At 42.2% G+C, this 18,744-nt stretch overlaps 1 non-coding gene and 1 pseudogene across 1 annotated transcript; one reads left to right on the top strand and one right to left on the bottom strand.

Annotated features, from left to right (window-relative positions):
* Positions 1-216: 216 nt before the first annotated feature.
* Positions 217-342, bottom strand: LOC115834971. The gene has a single exon (XR_004029953.1). It is a non-coding gene; the product is annotated as a U6atac minor spliceosomal RNA (small nuclear RNA).
* A 7,943-nt stretch (positions 343-8,285) lies between these two features.
* Positions 8,286-8,875, top strand: LOC100595344 (annotated as a pseudogene).
* Positions 8,876-18,744: the final 9,869 nt, after the last annotated feature.

The raw sequence follows: 18,744 nt of genomic DNA, 5'->3' as shown, positions 1-18,744 counted from the left end.
TATTCTTGGTTTTTTTTAACATATATATATATATATATTTTTTTTTTATTATACTTTAAGTTCTAGGGTACATGTTCACAATGTGCAGGTTTGTTACATATGTATACATGTGCCATGTTGGTGTGCTGCACCCATTAACTCCTCATTTACATTAGGTATGTCTCCTAATGTTATCCCTCCCCCCTTCCCCCACCCCACAACAGGCCCCGGTGTGTGAAAAAACGATGGTTAGATGCCACAAAGTAGGTGGCAATGCCTTAACCATATGTGTGTTGTCAGGCCTGAGGGCCTCTTCCATCCTTGTCAAGGGGAGTACTAACCTTCTCTCCTTTCATACAACACAAAGATATTCTTAAGACTTCTAGAGTAGACCCTGAACAATTTTAGAATAAGGAACTAATAGATATCAGTGCTTTCATGAAGAAGGCTTTTGCTTCTCCTAATGAGGGAAAAATTATAAAAATTCTAAGACAGGAAAGTTATGATCCAAACTTGAAATAAACTAATGTGGTACAAATTTGGGCAACTGTGGTTCTTTAAGAAAAGAGAATCCATCATACAATTTTCTTTTTCTTATTTTTTCTTTTTCTTTTTTTTTGAGACAGGGTCTCACTCTGTCACCCAGGCTGGAGCACAGTGGTGACCTCAGCTCACTGCAACCTCTGCCTCCTGGGGTCAAGTGATTCTCATGCCTCAGCCTCCCAAGCAGCTGGGATTACAGGTGCCTGCCACGACACCCGGCTAATTTTTGTATTTTTTAGTAGAGACAGGGTTTCACCATGTTGGTCAGGCTGGTCTTGAACTCCCAACCTCAAGTGATCTGCCCACCTCAGCCTCCCAAAGTGCTGGGATTACAGGCGTGAGCCACCACGCCTGGCCCATCATAGAAATTTCTAGGAATATTGTCCTTTGAGAGGTCTAGGGTGATGACATAATTATAGAGGAAAACATAATGTCATAACAATTTAATATTTTTATTAATTTTAAATTTGTGTCATCAACCTACAGACAAAGAGGATGGGGGTTCAGTTATGATTTCTGAACAGAATGTAAATATTTTCAACCTCAACAATGTAAATATCAAAATGAAGCTCACAGAAACCAGAAGGTAGAAGTAGGAAAAGAGATGGAGGCAAAGGTAGGGTAAAAAAGTCAAGAGACATTAGTGAAAATTGACAGAATTAAAAACAAATAGTTTAAGAACAGAATCTAAATGTATAAAAGTAACCAATGGAAAGAAAACCAATGATACAACAAAAGTCACGGTAAAAAGAAGAAAAGGAGAAATGGGGTGGTATTAATTAGTTAAATCCTTATTAATCATAATAAGCAATAAGTAGACAATGCCTACAGTTGGTAAGTTAAGAATTAGCAATATACAGAAATATATATGAAACCAAAATAACTAATGAAAGAAAAGGAGGTTGGGCACGGTGGCACATGCCTGTAATCCCAGCACTTTGGGAGGCAGAGGCAGGCAGATCATTCAAGTCCTGGAGTTTGAGGCCAGCCTAAACCACGTAGTGAGACCTCATTGCTACAAAAAAAACAGAAAAATTAGCTGGGTGTGGTGGTGCATGCCTGTATTCCCAGCTACTTCAGAGGCTGAGGCAGGAGAATCAGTTGAGCCCAGAAGGTGGAAGCTACAGTGAGCCAACAGAGTGAGACCATCTTAAAAAAATAAAAAAAAAAAAAAGAAGAAGAAAGGAAGGAAGGGAGGGAGGGAGGAGCGACGGGGGGGGCAGGGGGTGGGAGGAGGAGGAGAGAAGGAGTGGGAGGAGTGGAGAAGGAGGGGGAGGAGGAGAAGGATAAAAGGTTACAAGTGGTTGTTACTAGGAATGGGGGAGAAGTGGGTAATGGCACTGAAGCTTTTTATTATGTCTTTCAGCATTCTCTGATTGTTCTTAAACCATCAACAGATCTGAGTACGTAGACTAAAAGGGAATATTTGGTGAAGAGATCTTCTTTCACTATGTACACTTGCTATGGACATGTTCATGCCTGCTGCCTGGCAGGCACCATTCATTAAGTAGGCCCCTGTTGCCAAGGAAACCAGCTCTTCACTGATACCAAAGATAATGCAGAGGTCTGCTGCTCACCAAGCAACCTTCCTCATGAGCTATGCCCCCACCTTCCTGAACTGTCTCTTGCCCCTGTGTGATACTGTCGTGCTGCACGAAGCTTACACTTGCTATCTCTCACTTCCCTCTTAGTCACTTGTGATGCTGGCTAAGGGAGCTAGGCCAGTCAGCAGTGACCTGTTGCCCTTGGTTTATTATAAGCAACCTGTTCACAAGAAATGAACTTCCGTTGTTTTATAAATGATATGCATCACAGAACACAGAATAATATCAAAACCACATTAGTTTTTTCATACTTGCTTCATTGACCCCAGGGGAAGAGTGGAGAGCAGGGAGAGGACTTTCTCTTTTCTTAAATACTAATTATGTTGAGGTATAAAGAACATATAGTAAGTTCACAAACCTTAAGTATACAGTTTGATGAGTTTTGGCAAATATATATGCCTGTGGAACCAACACCTCTGTCAAGATATAAATACTCACATCAGCCGAGCGCGGTGGCTCATGCCTATAATCCTAGCACTTTGGGAGGCCAAGGCAGGCGGATCATGAGGTCAGGAGATCGAGACCATCCTGGCTCTCTACTAAAAATACAAAAAATTAGCCAGGCGTGGTGGCACGTGCCTGTAGTCCCAGCTACTCAGGAGGTTGAGGTAGGAAAATCGTTTGAATCCGGGAGGCAGAGGTTGCATTGAGTGGAGATAATAGCATCACTGCACTCCAGCCTGGGCAACAGAGCAAGACTCTGTCTCAAAAAAAAAAAAAAAAATACATCGACCCAGAAAGTTCCTTCTGTCAGTAGCACTTCACGCCCCCATGCCCCCAACCCTTGGACTCCCTGCCTTCCCGTCTCCACTCCCAACCCTCACTGCTCTGATTCTATCACCATTGTTTAGATTTTTCTGCTGTTGATCTTCATAAAACCAGTATATTTCCTTTTGGGTTTATTTTTCCTCAGAATAATGTTTTTAACATTTATCCATATTGTTATGTGTATCAGTCATTTCTTCCAGATTAGTACTTTATTGTATGGATAGAGCCTATTTTGTTTACCCATTTCCTGTTGACAGACATTTGGTTTGTTCCCAGTTTTGGGTTATAATGAATAAAGCTGCTATGAACATTCTTGAACGATGAACATTTTTGTGGACATATGTTTTGATTTTTTTGTGTAAATACCTAGGAGTGAAATTATTGAGGTATGGTATAGGTTTATGCTTAACTTTATAGAGTACTTAAACTTGATTCTTTTATTTAAAATTGTGATAAAATACACATAAAATGGACTGTCTCAACTGTTTTTAACTGTACAGTGCAGTGGTATTAAGCACATTCACATTGTTGCACGGCCATCACCACCATCCATCTGCAGAACTATTTTTATCTTGCAAAACTAGAACTCTGAACCAGGTGCAGGGGCTCACGACTGTAATCTCAGCACTTTGAGAGGCCGAAGCAGGATGATCGCTTCAGCCCAGGAGTTTGAGACCAGCTGGGGCAATATAGTGAGACACTCTCTCTATAAAAACAAAATAAAAATAGACCAGGAGTGATGGCTCACGCCTGTAATCCCAGCACTTTGGGAGGCCACGGAGGGCAGATTGCCTGAGCTCAGGAGTTCAAGACCTGCCTGCCCAACATGGTGAAACCCCATCTGTACTAAAAATACAAAAAATTAGCTAGGCGTGGTGGCGCGTGCCTGTAGTCCCGGTTACTCTGGAGGCTGCAGCAGGAGAATCGTTTGAACCTGGGAGGCAGAGGTTGCAGTGAGCTGAGATCATGCAACTGCACTACAGCCTGGGCAACAGAGTGAGACTCTATCTCAAAAAAAAAAAAATAGCCAGGCGCGGTGGCTCACGCCTGTAATCCCAGCACTTTGGGAGGCCGAGGCAGGCAGATCAAGAGGTCAGGAGATTGAGACCATCCTGGCTAACACAGTGAAACCCCGTCTCTACTAAAAATACAAAAAAATTAGCTGGCAGTGGTGGTGAGCACCTGTAGTCCCAGCTACTCAGGAGGCTGAGGCAGGAGAATGGCATGAACCCGGGAGGCAGAGCTTGCAGTGAGCTGAGATCATGCCACTGCACTCCAGCCTGGGCGACAGAGCGAGACTCCGTCTCAAAAATAAATAAATAAATGAAATAAAATAAAATAAAATAAAAATAGCCAAGTGTGGTGATACATGTCTGTAGTCCCAGCTACTCAGGAAGCTGAGGTGGGAGGGTCGCTTGAGCCCAGGAGTTCAAGGCTGCAGTGAGCTTTGAGCATGCCATTGTACTCTCCCTGGGTGACAAAGCAAGGCCCTATCTAAAACAAACAAACAAATAAACAAAAAACCTCAAAACTGGAACTCGGTATCTATTAAACAGTAATCTCTCATTGAGTGGTGTTAAGAGTAAAATTTTTTTTTAACAAAAGAAAAAAGTAAAAAGTAAATTTTGAAAAAAGAATTAAAAAAAAAATCTCCATTACCCCCTCCCCCAGCCCCTGGCAACTACCATTCTACTTTCTGTCTTTCTGAATTTGACTACTGTACATAACCTGATATAGGTGAAATCGAACAATATTTGTCTTTTTGTGACTGACTTATTTCGCTTAGGATAGTGCCCTCAGCTTTTAAAAGGAAAGACATTTTGATATATGCTACAACATAATATTCCATTGTACGTACGTACCAAATTTTATTAACGATTTCATCTGTCAATGAACATTTGGGTTGCTTCCACCTTTTGTCTATTGTGAATAATGCTGCCGCGAACATGTTTAAGTCCTTGCTTTCATTTTTTTGTGTATACACCCAAAAGTTGAAACGCTGGATTATATGTAATTCTGTTTTTAATATGAGTGACTGCCATACTGTTTTCTATAGTGGCTGCACTGTTTTACATTCCCACTAAGAGAACATGAGTGTTCCAGTTTCACCATATCCTCACCAATACTTATTTTCTGTTTTGTTGGTGGTAGCCATCCTACTGGATGTAAACTTGATTGATTTTTCAAACCTTTTTAATATGGAATTTTCAAACATACACAAAAGATGAGAGATCTCCAGGTACCCACCACAAGCTTTAATAATGATTAACATTTGGTAGCAGGTGGACAAAGATACACCTTCTCTATAGCAGCTATAAGATCAGGGACAAACAGAGATCTATTTGGAACTGCCAACTAAGAATGGTGTTTTGTAGGCTGCCTGATGAATAAGGTTAGATAACTAATGGCCAGTCTTTCAGCCTGTGCTCAAGGGATAGGATAACAATAAAGCATAGTTGGTGAAGGAGCAGCAGAGAAAGGTCACAATCCATAGACCATAAGAGAACCCTCACCATCACTTACCATTCAGACCACAAGAGAACCCTCACCATCACTTACCATTCAGACCACTTGCTTCATATTCTAACAAGTCATTTTCCTTTCATAAAAGGAAGCTGAAGCTTTTATTTGTGTTTGTGGTGCATGTGATCCATGAGAGGGGACTCAACCAGGTGCTATGTGTGAATAGTACTTAATCCGACAGTATTAGTGGGCTGGAAGGCTTTCCTGCTTACATGGGAACCCTAGAAACCCAAGCCAAGCACAAAAGCCAAGACTGAATTCTCCAGTAAGTCATCTGGTAGCCTTGACATGCTCATGCTTAAAAAAGAGCCAGTGACCCATTAATAGGAAGCTCCTGAAATGAGTCCTCTGAACATCTGCAAGTATGGTCAGCTACACCTGAGCTGAGACTTGCCTGTTTCCCTGCCAGGAAATCATGGGCTCAGAAATGGCAGGCACCATGTGTATTAACTATATTTCCTTATTTTCTGTCTTCTTGATGTTTTGGCATCAGATGCCTCTTTGACCTAAGAGACTTCCCCTCCTAGTACTAGCTAATTCCTGGAAATATCAAACCACTCCCCTGTAAGCATGCCATTCCTATGCAAACCAACCAATCCAGAGCCCATACTCTAAACCACTTCCTTTACCTGGCTCTTCCACACCAGAGGGTAATGTTCCTCTGTCCTAATCATTCCCAAGGCTAGATAACAGATAACTACAAATGCTCCTTGACTTATGGTGGGGTTACATCCTAATAAACCCATCATAAGTTGAAAATATCATAAGTCAAAAGTACATTTAAATCAGGTGTGGTGGCACATGCCTGTAGTCCCAGCTACTTGGGAGGCTGAGACAGGAGGATCACTTGAGGCTGTGGTGCACTATGATCATGCCTGTGAATAGCCACTGCACCCCAGCCTGGGCAACGGAGTGAGACCTCATACCTTAAAAAAAAAATTAAAAAACAAGCTCTCACCAGTCGAAGGTGAGGCAACATAAGCAATAAGCACTAAAAAGAATAATGACTGCGAACCAAAATAAATAAAAAGATAAAAGTCCACAAGTTTGTAAATAAAAGGTTTTATTTAAAAGCCCACAAGTAAAAAAGAGGAGAGAAATGCTAACTCCTAACTCTGAAAATTAGTAATTAAAGGGAAAGAAGCCTTCAACAATTTTTTTTTTTTTTCTGAGACAGAGTCTTGCTCTGTCACTCAGGCTGAAGTACAGTGGCATAATCACAGCTCACTGCGCCCTCGAACTCCTGGGCTTAAGCAATCCTCCTGCCTCAGCCTCCCAAGTGGCTTGGACTACAGGTGTGTGCCTCCACACTCGGCTGATTTTAAATTTTTTGTAGAGATGGGGTCTCACTATATTGCCCAGGCTGGTCTCCAACTCCTGGGCTCAAGCAAAACTCCCACCTCAGCCTCCCAAGTAGCCAGTGCCATAGGTGTGCACCACCATGCCCAGCTAATTTTCTTGTTTTCCATTTTGTAGAGATGGGGTCTCACCATGTTGCCCAGGCTGTTCTACAACTCCTGAGCTCAGACAATCCTCTCGCCTCAGCCTCCCAGGTGTGAGCCACCATGCCTGGCCAACATTTTTTTAATGAAGGCCCCCTGGGGCCAGGCACTGGTTTGGGCACTGAAGATTCAGCAGTAAAGTAAAATAAATTTCCTCATTGATCTTGTCAGTGACTCCTTTGCATGCTTGCTTCACACTATATTTCAAGGTAACCAAATAGTTGTATTTAGAAAAAGTTCCATCTTACAGAAAACTTTCAGCTAATAAATGTAGAGGGAATGGCAAAGTTAGAAAAACAACTATATTTTAAGTCCTAATGAAACAACACAACAATGACCAATGGATGAAAAATATCAGGTGAAACACTTACACGGAACCTGTCAATGGCAAGATTGGGCTGTAACCACCTGAAACCACTGACCAATCTCGGCATTACTAAAACAGGGCTGACCAGATAGTCTGTGATTCTGATGTAATGCAATAAGAAGTACATAGCACCACCTTTTCAGTAGCCAAAACAATTAAACCTGAATCTAATCAAGCCTTTAGAATTACCTTCACGATTGGATGAAATATGGAGAGCAGAGGAACAAATTCAACAGCACAAAAAGGAAGAAAACACATAAATCTAGAGTGTGCCACATTCTACAAAACTGAGCTGGTTTCTTCGTCAAGACAATGGCATGGAAAAAAATGGGAAGTAGGCAAAGGGACTCCTCTGGATTGAATGAAATTTAAGGGACACAATAGCCAAGTATGATGTGTGGACCTTGTTTGGATCTAGATTTGAAGAAATCGATTGTAAAAAGTCATTTTTGAAAACAAATATAGGGAAATCTGAATATGGGCTAGGCATTAGTTTTTGCCAAGGAATTATTATTAGGTGTGATAATGGTACTGTAATTATGTAAGATTGTAATTATTTATATTGTTTTTAGAGATAAAAATAAGACCTTTAGTGCTGAAGAAGGGCACAGTGGCACATGGCACAGCACAGCATCTACATCATCAGTCAAATAAGAACTCTTTTTTTTTTTTTTTTGAGACAGAGTCTCGCTCTGTCGACCAGGCTGGAGTGCAGTGGCACGATCTCGACTCACTGCAACCTCTGCCTCCCGGGCTCAAGCAATTCTCCTGCCTCAGCCTCCCGAGTAGCTGGGATTACAGGGGTGTAACACCATTCCCGTCTAATTTTTTTTGCATTTTTAGTAGAGACCGGGTTTCACCATGTTGGCCCGGCTGGTCTTGAACTCCTGACCTCAGGTAATCCACCCGCCTCAGCCTCCCAAAGTGCTGGAATTATAGGCGTGAGCCACCGTGCCCCGCCCAGTCAAATAAGAATTCAAGACAGCTGTCAGGCTAAAGTTCGGCGAGCGACGCGCGGCTGGGCGGCGGGAGGAAACTCGGCGCCAGGCCGGGCCCTGGAGATGGTCCCCGGCGCCGCAGGCTGGTGTTGTCTTGTGCTCTGGCTTCCCACGGCTTCCGTATCCATGCTTATTTGTACTTTCAAGTGCTGAGTCCTGGGGACATTCGATACATCTTCACAGCCACACCTGCCAAGGACTTCGGTGGTATCTTTCACACCAGGTATAAGCAGATTCACCTTGTCCCCGCTGAACCTCCAGAGGCCTGCGGGGAACTCAGCAGGTTTCTTCATCCAGGACCAGATCGCTCTGGTGGAGAGTGGGGTCTGCTCCCTCCTCTCCAAGACTCAGGTGGTCCAAGAGCATGGCGGGCGGGCCGTGATCATCTCTGACAATGCGGTTGACAACGACAGCTTCCATGTGGCGATGATCCAGGACAGTACCCAGCGCACAGCTGACATCTCCGCCCTCTTCCTTCTCCGCTGCTCCCTGGAACAGCATGGGCTGCCATGGACCATCATTTCCATCCCAGTCAATGTCACCAGTATTCCCACCTTTGAGCTGCAGCAACTGTCCTGGTCCTTCTGGTAGAAGTTTGTCGCACATTCCAGCCATAAGTGACTCTGAGGTGGGAAGGGGAAACCCAGGAATTTTGCTATTTGTAATTTGGGAATAGCATTTGGGGACAAGTGGAGCCAGGTAGAGGAAAAGGATTTGGGCGTTGCTAGGCTGAAAGAGGGAAACCACACCACTGGCCTTCCCTTCCCCAGGGCCTCCAAGGGTGTCTCAGAAGGGGCAAGAAACAGGCCCCAGGGCTTCTGGATAGAACCTGAAACAAAAGGCACTGAAGGTAGGTGGCCTGAGAGCCATCTGTGACCTGTCACATCTCACCTGGCTCCAGCCTCCCCTACCCAGGGTCTCTGCACAGTGACCTTCACAGCAGTTGTTGGAGTGGTTTAAAGAGCTGGTGTTTGGGGACTCAATAAACCCTATTGCCTTTTTAGCAATAAAAGGCATAATATAGGCTTTAGAAATTTATATTTATAATGGGTTTGATGTACAATAAAGATACATTATTTATTTATTTATTTATTTTTTTGAGATGGAGTCTCGCTCTGTTGCCCAGGCTGGAGTGCAGTGGCGCAATCTCGGCTCACTGCAAGCTCCGCCTCCGGGGTTCACACCATTCTCCTGCCTCAGCCTCTCCGAGTAGCTGGGATTACAGGCGCCCGACACCACACCCGGCTAATTTTTTTGTATTTTTTAGTAGAGACGGGGTTTCACCATGGTCTTGATCTCCTGACCTCATGATCTGCCCGCCTCGGCCTCCCAAAGTGCTGGGATTACAAGCGTGAGTCACCGTGCCCGGCCTGATACATTAGTTATTAAACAAGGTATAAAAATATTCCATTCAAGGATATGGAAAAATAATCTAATGAAAAAATAACAAAATAGGAAGAATTAATTTTAAAAAGCAGAAGTCAATGAAATAGAAAATAATAATACTGATATATAGGCTGGGTGTGGTGGCTCATGCCTGTAATCCCAGCAATTTGGGAGGCCAAGGCAGAAGAACTGCTTGAGCCTAGGAGTTGGAGAACAGCCTGGGCAATATAGGAAGACCCCATCTCTACAAAAAATTTAAAATCAGCCAGACATGGTGGTGTGCGCCTGTAGACCCAGCTGCAGGGGAGGATTGCTTGAGCCCAGGATCCTGAAGCTGCAGTATGCCGTGTTTGCACCACTGCACTCCAGCCTGGGTGATAGAGGGAGACCCTGTCAGGAAGGAAAGAAGAGAGGAAGGAAGGAAGTAATAATAATAATAATATATAAATGCAGGAACAAATTCTTTTAAAAAGACAAAAATAATCTCTTGTGAGGCTAATTAAGAAAAAGAGAAAGCCCATGAGAGAGAGAGAGCATAACCTGAGATACAGAGAAAACAAAAATGCTAAAAATAACTCAATAAATTTGAAAACCTTAATGAAAAACTCCCTAGGAAAATTTGTTAAACTTGAAATTAATTCAATATGTGTAAGATAGAAGAAATGGAAAAATTGTCAAAGAACTACCTAAAGTGAAGCTGGGGGTGGTGGCTGACACCTGTAATCCCAGCACTTTGGGAGGTTGGGGGCGAGAGGATCATTTGAGCTCAGGAGTTCAAGACCAGCCTGGGCAACATGGCAAAAACCCCATCTCCACCAAAAAAAAAAATTAAAATTAGCCAGGTGTGGTAGAGTGTGCCTGTAGTTCCAGCTACTTAGGAGGCTGTGGTGGGAGGATCACTTGAACCTGGAGGTCAAGACTGCACTGAGTTGTTATTATCCCACTGCACAGCCTGGGTGACAGAGCGAGACCCTGTCTCAAAAAAACCAAACCAAAATAAACCGAAAAAAAAAAAAACTAAAGTGATACCATTCTCATTCTTTCTTAAAAAATGAATTATTGGCCGGGCGCGGTGGCTCACGCCTGTAATCCCAGCACTTTGGGAGGCCGAGGCAGGCAGATCACAAGGTCAGGAGATCAAGACCATCCTGGCTAACACGGTGAAACCCCGTCTCTACTAAAAATACAAAAAATTAGCCGGGCATGGTGGCGGACACCTGTAGTCCCAGCTACTCGGGAGGCTGAGGCAAGAGAATGGCGTGAACCTGGGAGGCGGAGCTTGCAGTGAGCCGAGATCATGCTACTGCACTCCAGCCTGGGTGACAGAGCAAGACTCCGTCTCAAAAAAAAAAAAAAAATTATTTTACTGATGTATAATAGGTATACATAGATTTGGAGTACATGTGAAGTTCAAATTGGTGTACTCGGGATATCCATCACCTTAAATATTTGTCTTTTCTTTACATTAGAAACATCCAAGCTATTCTCTTCTAGCTACTTTGAAATGTACAAGATTACTGTAAACTATCAAACACTAGGTCATATTCCTTCTATAAAACCATATATTTGTATCAGTTGATCAACTTCTCTTCCTCCTCTCCTCCTGATACCTTTCCTGGCCTCTGGTAACCATAAATCTACTCTCTATCTTCATGAGATCCAATTTTTTAGTTTCCACATATGAGTAAGAGAGTGTGATATTTGTCTTTCTGTGCTTGACTTATTTCATTTAGCATGATGATCTTTAATTCCATGTTGCTACAAATGACAGGATTTCATTTTTTTATGGCTGAATAATATTCTATTTTGTGTATGTACCACATACATATTTTCTTTTTCCTTTTTTTTTTTTTTTTTTTTGAGATGGAGTCTTGCTCTGTTGCCCAGGCTGGAGTGCAGTGGTGCCATCTCGGCTCACTGCAAGCTCTGCCTCCCGGGTTCACACCATTCTCCTGCCTCAGCCTCCCGAGTGGCTGGGACTACAGGCACCCGCCACAATGCCCGGCTTGTTTTTGTTTTGTTTTGTTTTTGTTTTTTGTATTTTTAGTAGAGACGGGGTTTCACCGTGTTAGCCAGGATGGTCTCGATCTCCTGACCTTGTGATCTGCCCGCCTTGGCCTCCCAAAGTGCTGGGATTACAGGCGTGAGCCACTGTGCGTGGCCCACATCCACATTTTCTTTACCTATTCATCCATTGATGAGCACTTTGATTCCGTATTTAAGCTATTGTGAGTAGTGCTGCAACAAACATGAGAGTGCTGATACCTCTTTGGTATACTGACTTTCTTTCTTTTGGATATACGCTCAGTACTGGAATTGCTGGATCATATGGTAGTTCTAGTTTTAGTTTTTTGAAGAAACTCCATACTGTTCTCCATAGTGACTGTACTAACTTACATTCCCACCAACAGTGTACGAGCATTCCCCTTTCTCCACATCCTCACCAGCATCTGTTATTGCCTGTTGTTTTGACAAAAGCCATTTTAACTGGGGTAAGCTGACATCTCATTGTAGTTTTGATTTGCATTTATCTAATGATTAGTGATGCTGAGCACTTCTTCATGTACCTGTTGGCCATTTGTATGTCTTCTTTTGAGAATTGTCTATTCAGATATTTTGTCCATTTTTAAATCAGATTTTTTTTTTCTATTTGTTTGAGCTCCTTGTATATTCTGGTCACTAATTCCTTGTTAGATGGGTAGTTTGCAAATATTTTCTCCTATTCTGCGGGTTGTCTCTTTAGTTTGTTGATTGTTTCCTTGATGTGCCGCTTCTTAGCTTGATGTAAGCTCACTTGTCTACTTTTGCTTTGGTTGCCTGTGCCGTTGAGGTCTTACACAAAAAAATATTTGCCCAGACCACTGTCCGGAAGAAGAAACTGTCTCCAGTTTCTTCTAATAGTTTCACATTAGACTTGGGTCTTTTTTTTTTTTCTTTTTTTTTAAGACGAAATCTTGCCCTGTTGCCCAGGCTGGAGTCCAGTGGTGTGATCTCGGCTCACTGCAACCACGGCCTGTGGGTTCACACCATTCTCCTGCCTCAGCCTCCCGAGTAGCTGGGACTACAGGTGTACGCCATCATGCCTGGATAATTTTTTGTTTTTTCAGTAGAGATGGGGTTTCACCATGCTGGCCAGGCTGGTCTCGAACTCCTGACATCATGATCTGCCCGCCTCAGCATCCCAAAGTGCTGGGATTACAGATGTGAGCCACCGCGCCCAGCCCAGACTTATGTCTTTAATCAATTTTGATGTGATTTTTTTTTTTTGGTATGGTGAGAGATAGTTTATTTCTTCTGCATATAGTTGTCCAGTTTTCCCAGTGACACTTATTGAAGAGACTGTCTTTCTCCCATTGTATATTCTTGGTACCTTTGTCAAACATAAGTTGGCTGGGTGGATTTACATGAGTTCTCTATTCTGTTCCATTGGTCTATGTCTCTTATTTTTATGCCAGTACCATGCTAATTTAGTTACTACAGCTTTGCAGTAAATTTTGAAGTCAGGTAGTGAAATGCCTTCAGTTTTATTCGTTTTGCTCAGAATTGTTTTGTCTATTAGGGGTCTTTTCTAGTTCCACATAAATTTTAGGATTTTTTTTCTATTTCTGTGAAGAATGTCATTGGTATTTTCATAGGTTTTGCATTAAATTGGTAAATTGCATTGAGTAGAATTGCCATTTTATTTGAGACGGGGTCTTCATTCCGTCACCCAGTCTAGAATGCAATGGTGTGATCATGGCTCACTGTATGATCATGGTTCACTGTAGCCTTGACCTTAACTGGGCTCAAGTGATCCTCCCACTTCAGCCCCTCAAGTGGCTGGGACTGCATGTGCATACCACCACACCTAATTTTTTAAAAATTTTTTACAGAGACAGGGTCTCACTATGTTGCCCAGGCTGCTAGTGACCCTCCCACTTTGGCTTCCCAATGTGCTGGGATTACAGGTGCGAGCCATCACATTCAGCTATCATTTTAACAATAGTAATTCTTCCAGTCCATGAACATGGAATCTCTTTTGTGTGTGTGTGTCCTCCTCAACTTCTTTTATGCTTTATAGTTGTCCTTCTATAGATCTTTCACTTCTTGGTTAAAATGATCCCAGGTATCTGCAGCTATTGTAAATGGGATTGCATTTTTTTTTCCAAATTTTTCTCTTTTGGTGTATATAAATGTTACTGTTTTTTGTATCTTGCAATTTTACTAAATTCATTTATCAGTTTTTTTTTTTTGGTGAGGTCTTTAGGTTTTTGTAAATATAAGATCATGTCATCTGTGAACAAGTCTAATTTGACTTCTTCCTTTTCCATTTTTTTCTTTTTTTTTTTGAGATGGAGTCTCACTCTGTCACCCAGGCTGGAGTGCAGTGGCGCCATCTCGGTTTACTGCAACCTCTGCCTCCTGGATTCAAGTGATTCTCCTGACTCAGCCTCAGGAGTAGCTGGGATTACAGGTGCCCACCACCATGCCTGGCTAACTTTTGTATTTTTAGTAGAGATGAGGTTTCACCATGATGGCCAGGCTGGTCTTGAACTCCCAACTTTAGGTGACCCACCTGCCTCGGCCTCCCAAAGTGCTGGTGTTACATGTGTGAGCCACTGTGCCCAGCCTTTCCTTTTCAATTTTGATGCCCTTTTTAAATTTTTCTTGTGTAATTGCTCTGGCCAGTCCCATTCCTTTAGAGAAGGGTCTTGCTCTGTCACCCAGGCTGGTCTCGAACTCCTGGGCTTAAGTGATCCTCTTACCTCAGCCTCCTGAGTGGCTGGGATTACAGGCATGCACCACTGTGCCCAGCTAGTTCCATTCTTTTCAGATAAATTTTTTCAAATCCTCTAGAAACAGGTAATATTTGTGCTTTTTAAACAGTTCAGAATACACACAAAATATAAAATGTTTCTAATATTTATTATATATCAAACATACTGATAATCTAAAAGAATCCTAGATTCCTAAAGGATTTCTGTATAAGCACTGAGAGATGACCTGTCTTAGCCATTGCTAGTCAGAACCAAAGAAAATACCATGAAGATTCTGAGGTCTTCCACCAAAAAAAAGTTTCTTAAAAGAAATGGAGGCATGAAGGCAGTCAGGTAATGACAGCAATGACAGAATGAGAAAAGTACTGCAACAGTAACTGCTTTTTCTTCCTGGTTCTGCTACATAATTGAAGATAACTTTAACCACCTCTCTGGGGCCCAATTTCTTTACATTGCAAAGAAGTTGGAATAAATTCTTTCTATGGACCCTTTAATACTCAGTTCCACAAATTCTGACTCAGAGGGTTCAGTGAGAACTCCAATAATTGGGAGGCAATAAACTCTTTGGATAGCTTTGAGTAAGACGACTTTTGGTGTGCCTGTCAGTTCATATCCTCCTATAAAGTCTCCAACCTCAACCCATCCCAACCACAGGCCTGGGGGCCTGTAGCTATATATTATGGATCCTTTTAGGAAAAAGTATCTTGCTAGTCACAACTATGTTCTCCCTTGAAGAAAAATGAGCAGGTGAAGCTACTGTTCAGAGAGCATGAAGCAGATGTGCAAAGGGATCACAGACAACCATCAGGGCAGGAAATACATCTTGCTTTACTGCTGAATCTCCAGTGCCTAGATCAGTGCCTGGCCCTAGCAGGCTTTCATCAAATAATTATTGAAGGACCACTGAATTTCATTCCCTCATGTGGCTTCCATGAGATACTTCTGTATTTCTCTAATCATTCCATTATTCCTCCCCTTTAAGCTAGTGCAAGTTCCTTTCTTACAACCAGAAAGCCCTTTTAAATACATTATGATATCCTCCCCTTCATAGCCACCACTTACTTCACTACAGGTATATGTCAGGCCTCAGGAAAGACAACACCAAAGACTGGATCACGTCCCCACTCAGGAATACAGAATTGGCACATGAGATTAAGTCGGTTGGTCAGCAGCACTAAAGGTGGTGATAGACACCAATGCAGGGCATAAAGGCTGGCCAGCAGGCGAACTGATAAGAAAGCAGACACAGAGAGGAGAGTAGACAACGGTGGTTCTGAGACATCCCTATATTTTCCTGCTATGGACCGAATGTGTCTCCCACACCCCCATTCATATGTTGAAATTCTAACATCCAACGGTATTTCGAGGTGGGGCCTTTGGCAGGCAACTAGTTCATAAATGTGGAGCCCTCATGATGGGATTAGCGCTCTTGATTGTGATGGTTTCACACATTTATGTCAAAACCAATCAAATTTTATACTTTAAATATGTGCAGTTTCTTGTACTTCAATTGTACATGAAAGTTGTAAAAAATGTGGGGAGTTCAGTTATTAACTGATTTCAGTTAGAACAACCAATAATGTACCAATAATGGTACAACATTTAAGGAGGTCCCTTATGACTGTGCTATTTTGGACTTAATATCAGTACTTACTGATTTATTCCACTGCTTTCCCAACTCCTTTCACCCTCTGCTCCCATAAAAGTGAACAATTATGAATGTCATAACCACATTGGTAAACTCGGGCCGGGCATGGTGGCTCATGCCTGTAATCCCAGCACTTTGGGAGGCCAAGGCGGGTGGATCACTTGAGATCAGGAGTTCAAGACCAGCCTGGCCAACATGGTGAAACTCCATCTCTACTAAAAATACAAAAAATCAGTCGGGCGTGGTGGTGCGCGTCTGTAGTCCCAGCTACTTGGGAGGCTGAAGTGGAAGAACTGCTTGAACCCAGGAGGCGGAGGTTTCAGTGAGTCGAGATCTTGCCACTGAACTCCAGCCTGGGTGACAGAGCGAGACTCAAAAAAAAAACAAACAAAAATTGGTAAACTCTAATTTAGAATTAGTAGAACTAGGATGCAAGATCTTACACGTTCCTCAAATTTGTCAAGGTTTTGCATTTTAATTTCTAAATCCCTTCCAGGAGTTAAACATCAGTATAAATTGGGGTAACTGATTTAACATAAACCAGTGTTATAGCTTATGTCAAAACTATCTACTTAGATTACAATCTCTTTTAAGGACAAGGCCACATCATTAATTTTGATTCCCAAGTTTACAAGCACCATGTCTAGTACAGAGGAGAGGGAGAAGGAACAGGGAAAGGCACAAAGGATATGAGGTAAGATAGGGTAGGAAGAAAAAGGGTATGTGTGCAGAGTATGTGTGGGTGCAGATTATGCAGGGTCTTGTAGGCCATGATAGACATTGGACTTTAGTCTGATTGTGATATAAAGCCATTGGTGATTTTGAGCAGACAAGTGGTATGGTCTGATTTATATGTATATACACACATACACACACATTTTGTTTTGCCTGAGATGGAGTCTTGCTCTGTCACCCAGGCTGGAGTGCAGTAGCATGATCTCAGCTCACTGCAACCTCCGCCTCCTGGGTTGGAGCGATTCTCCTGTCTCAGCCTCCTGAGTAGCTGGGATTACAGGCATGCACCACCACACCTGGCTAATTTTTGTATTTTTAGTAGAGATGGGGTTTCACCATATTGGCCAGGTTGGTCTCAAACTCCTGACCTTAGGTGTTGCACCTGCTTCGGCCTCCCAAAGTGCTGGGATTACAGGTGTGAGCCACCATGCCTGGCCTAATCTATATTTTAAATTAAGGATCACTCTGAATGCTATGTAGAGAATAAACTATATGAGGAAAATATAAAAGCAGGGTATATACCAAAGAGTATGCCAAGAATGGGTGCACAGGTTCACTGAAAAACAGATGTGATCATTTTCATAGTAACTTTATTCATAATGACCACAAGCTAGAAACAACCTAAATTTCTATCAACAGTAGAATGGGTAAGTTGTGATGTAGTCACACAATGGAATACTACACAGAAGTAAAACATGAACTGCTACTACATATAACATGGATTACTCTCACAGATACAATGTTGAACAAGACATGGAAGAGTGCATACAATTATTTCACTTACATAAAGTTTTAAAACAGGTAAAACTAATCCATGGTGATAAAAGGGGTTGATGGGGGGGGGCCTGGGGAACATAAGGACACCTACTGAAGTGCTAGACATATTCTACATTTTGACCTGGGTGGTGCATTCAAGGGCATATATAAAAACCTACTGAGGTGTACACTTAATATCGGTACACTTTTAAATTTTACCTCAACAACAAGTTGAAAATATATTGGAAGAAAGCATATAAATGAAGATGTTAATCAGTGGTGTTGTCTTCCAAATATTTCTAGTTTTTCTCCCAGGTATATGTAAGGATCACACTCCTCCTAGAACTTTAATGTGGCTATATGATTTGCTTTGGCCAATGAAAGTCCTTTAAGAGTCCTTAGGTGATTTGCCATACTCTCTTTTTTCATTTCCCAAAGTTAGCAGCCACACTCCTGACGGTATCTGCTTTGTCAGCCTGAGACCCAGAATGAAGGCAACTTAGAGCACAGATTGGTGAACTTTTTCTGTAAAGGGCCACAGAATAAATACTTTAGGTTTTGTGAGATGTACACACTCTGTAGCAACTACTCAGCTCTGCCATTGTAGAACCAAAGTAGCCACAGATAATAAATAAATGGACAAGGCTATATTCCAGTAAAACTTTATTTAGATAAATAAGGAACTAGACAGATTTTGCCCATGGGCCATAGTTTGATCATGGCCAACCTATGATCTAAACCAAAGTCCCTAGGCAAGTTGCAATAGAAAAGTTGTGTGAGACAGTGAGATTTTGCCTTTGTTATCCAATGGCAAGCTAGCCCATGCTGACACAGAAATTGGTCCCTTGTTTTTTAAAATGCTAAAATACTGAACACTGGCTTAACGGTTAGCTGGCAGGCATTCAGGAAATTGCTATCAGAAGATGGAAGAAATAACTTACACAAGGGTAATTTATATTATGGAAAGGTGAAACTCCCCCTTGAGATAACCTGAAAGGCAGATCATCTACCCTTTACTAAAGAAAAAGACAGAAAAACAAAATATTTTGTAGTTGCTGTTGACTGCACTTGACAAAATGTACAGAAAAGAGATGAACTCAGAAAAGACTGGTCAGTTTGCAGGCAGAAATGAAAAGGAAGAGAATTCACAAATTTAAGTACTTACTGGGTAGGACGAG

The sequence above is a fragment of the Nomascus leucogenys genome, chromosome 4 (assembly GCF_006542625.1).
Source record: "Nomascus leucogenys isolate Asia chromosome 4, Asia_NLE_v1, whole genome shotgun sequence".
NCBI lineage: Eukaryota > Metazoa > Chordata > Mammalia > Primates > Hylobatidae > Nomascus > Nomascus leucogenys.
Note: the sequence above shows the minus strand (reverse complement) of the source record. Positions and strands in the feature narration are given on the sequence as shown.